General features: G+C 35.4%; 1 pseudogene; it reads left to right on the top strand.

The window, feature by feature from the left end:
• The window catches only part of LOC109706982, a 7,396-nt pseudogene extending 5,820 nt beyond the window's left edge, over window positions 1–1,576 (top strand).

The raw sequence follows: 3,584 nt of genomic DNA, 5'->3' as shown, positions 1-3,584 counted from the left end.
TATTTTTCAGGTATCGCGCGGCGCATGAATAGTGGAGAAAGTGAGTTACGTGTGTAAGCGGTCGATAGAGCTTCCGACCCAGGTTATTCGGTATAGTTATTTACCTTATTATTTCAGTTGTTTAGCTTCGATAGTTATATGGTTCAGTATTTTATTACACTTGAAAATATGGTTTTGCGGAATGTAATAAATGGATTTTTGGATGGCGATCTCCGTAGATCCGTCCGTCAGATTTGCGAACGGATTGTACCAGTGCGATCAGCACTTCGGAGACAACAAAGCTACCATTTTGGTTCACCTCGAACGGTCACGGATTCGCGACGAAATCCAATCTCTCTCCATAAGGCCAAAATGACGCACAATTACATATAAAACGCGTATTTTTAGATTTTCTCAAAATCCGTGCATCAAACTCAAAATCCGTCAGCGCCAGTAGTTCCAGAATAGCTGAAACCTTCGAAATGAGCTATTGGACAGCTATGAACGGAGTCCGATACGCACCAGAAGCCAACTCTACTCCGTGGCCTCTTCGGAAAACCGGAGTTACTATTCACTTAAGTGAAAACTAATAATCGCGTAACTTCTCCGTTTAAGCTCATTTTCTCCTGAAACTTGACGAGTGCTTATGTAATTAAATTACACTAAACATCATCAACAGAGAGTTTAGTCGCACTGTCAAAAATCTCAGTCCTTACAGCTAGAGACAGGCTCATCTAATTACAATCTAGAAGAGATGAGAGAGTTCTCAAAGTGGATACTAAGTGTTGGAGATGGAGATGCCGGTGAGGAGAATGATGGTGAAGAAATTATAGAAATACCTGATGAATTTCTCATAAAGGAATCAACAAATCTAATTGCATCAATAGTGGATAGTACGTATCCTTCATTGTTAAGCAATATTCATGATTTGCAATACCTATAAGAAAGAGCGATTTTTGCTCCTACTCTTGAAATTGTGGATGCTGTGAATGAATACGTGCTTTCATTGCTTCATGGTGAAGGAAAAGTTTATTTGAGCTCTGACAGTGTTTTTAAGACGGATGTGGGCTTAGATGGTCCTGAAGATATATATACACCTGATTTCTTAAACAGTATTAAATGTTTAGGAGTTCCCAATCACATGCTCAAATTGAAGCAAGGTGCACCTGTGATGTTATTGAGAAACATAGACAAGTCTTCAGGTTTATGCAATGGAACCAGATTAGTGATCACTCAATTGGGAAAACACATACTAGAAGCAAAAGTGATCTCTGGGAGCAATATTGGGGAGAAGGTGTTTATACCCCGTATGGTGATTACTCCATCAGACTCCAAGTTACCTTTTAAAATACAACGAAGGCAATTCCCGTTAGCTGTTTGTTTTGTTATGACAATAAACAAGAGTCAAGGTCAATCGTTATCATATGTTAGATTGTATCTACCTAGATCGATATTCAGTCATGGTCAGTTATATGTTGTAATATCTAGAGTTCGAAGTAAGGATGGATTGAAAATTCTAATTTGTGATAAAGATGGTTTGTTATCCAAAACCACAAGCAATGTGGTTTTTAACAAAGTGTTTCAAAACTTAAAATAGGTGAGCGGTTTATTTTTCTTCATGTTATTTCAAAATTGTCAGTTTTTCAACAATTCAACTCTGTCATTTTATTTTTTAAATAAATTTAGATCTTTTTCTGAAAAAATTCACTAATATTATGATATTTATCATTTCACTTATCTAACAATTTATCTATATTGTTATTGGTGCATGTACTCCATCTTCATGCAACAAAGTTTTTTCTTTATATTTTCTTGAAGACCAATATTTATATATTTTTTAATCTTGAAAGTTGGTATGTCTCTCATATACGTGTGCTTACTCTAATTTGTGTCAAATATGAAAGTTTAGTTGATCTCATTATATACTTAAATATTAATGTCATTTGTAATTTTTCATATCAATTTTAGTTATTATTTTGTTTTGCACATCAATATGTAAATGTAAATTATTTTGCACACCAATTCATAGAATAATTTTTTTTTATCATCACATAATAACTTTTGTTATTTTATATTATTATATTATCCGTGCATCGCACGGGTCAAATACTAGTTAGAATTCGAATTTAGAACCCTAGTTATCAATTATCAAGCCTTTTGCTATTTGTATTAGAGATAGTTGATAGAAAAACAAAGGGGCAATTCCTTATATACCCCTGAAAAGTTCCCGACTTTCCGATTTATCCCTCTTAGAAAGCTAATATTGAAAATACCCTCTTTACATTCCAACTTATTTCTAATATACCCCTAGAGTTAAAATCTGTTAATTAACTATGTTAACTCTGTAAAATTACTATTTTGCACTTTCAAATATACCCTTCCACCATTACTGACTTTTTTATTTGCCCTTAAAGTCAGGGGCACAAAAAATATTTTGACTTTTCGTCTTTTCCAATATATCCCTCTACCGTCACCAACATTTCTTATTTGCCCTTAAGTTAAGGGCAAAATTGGCATTTTATTTTTTTTTAACTGTAGTAGATGTTTAACTCATGTTTAACCCAAGTTAACTTAACAGGAGATAACTCCGGGGGTATTTTGCAATAACGGTGGAACATATGAGGAGTATTTTAGAAAGAAAAAAAAAAAGAGTAAATCGAATATTTTCAAACGTATGAGAGGTATATAGGCAATTATCCTAAAAACAAATGTTAGAATGCAAGAAGGCCCGATTTTGAAACTGTCACGTTCATTTTATTTAATAAGTTTGTGCCTTATACTTGCAAAATTTTAAAATTACGAGTTGATTCCGATAAAATAAATTTTAAATCATTAAATATAGGCCAATTTACATAAAAAATTCACAAGTTTTGGGCTTTTGCAAAACTGAGTCGCCTTTTTCGATTTTGCAGATTCAGTCTAGATTTTCAACAAACTTACCAAAATACCTTATACATTTTTATCTCTTTTTTTTCTTATTTTTTTTTTCTCCGAAGAAGGCGGCGAAGGCAAAGGCGGAGGTGGAGGCGGAGGCGAAAACGGCTCGCCTCGCCTCTGCCCCTCACACCCTCGCCCTTGCACGCGCACCCCCCGCCCTCCTCGCCTCCGACCCTGCCAAGGCCGTGCTGTAACCCTTTTTTTTCTCTCCGACCCTCCTCCATCGCCTCTGCGGCCCTCCGCGACAAAAGCGAGGACAATACCGCGTCCTCTTCCTCCGCCGTCGTCCTCCACCTCCACTGCAACAGATTTTCTACCCGACAAACAAACCCGCCATCCCCACCGCCACCGCCGGCGACGAAGAGTCGAAAAGCATGCCGGCAAAGGAGAGGGAGAGGTTGTGACCCAAAAAAAAAATGTAAAAAGAAAAAAAAAAAGAACAATAAAAATAAAAAAAATATTTTTTTCCTACAGGAAAGACCAAAATTCATAAAAAAAGAAAAAAAAAGATGAAATTGCACTGTTAAAACAAAGTTACATTGTTTTAAAAAAAATTTGCACTATTTTAAATAAAAGTTGCACTATTTGAGAAGTAAATTACACACTTTAAAATGAGAATTACACTACTCTTTGGGTAAAATTTACACAATTTGTCTTTCTTTCTTCTT

This window comes from Ananas comosus, linkage group 3 (assembly GCF_001540865.1).
Source record: "Ananas comosus cultivar F153 linkage group 3, ASM154086v1, whole genome shotgun sequence".
Taxonomy (NCBI): domain Eukaryota; kingdom Viridiplantae; phylum Streptophyta; class Magnoliopsida; order Poales; family Bromeliaceae; genus Ananas; species Ananas comosus.
Note: the sequence above shows the minus strand (reverse complement) of the source record. Positions and strands in the feature narration are given on the sequence as shown.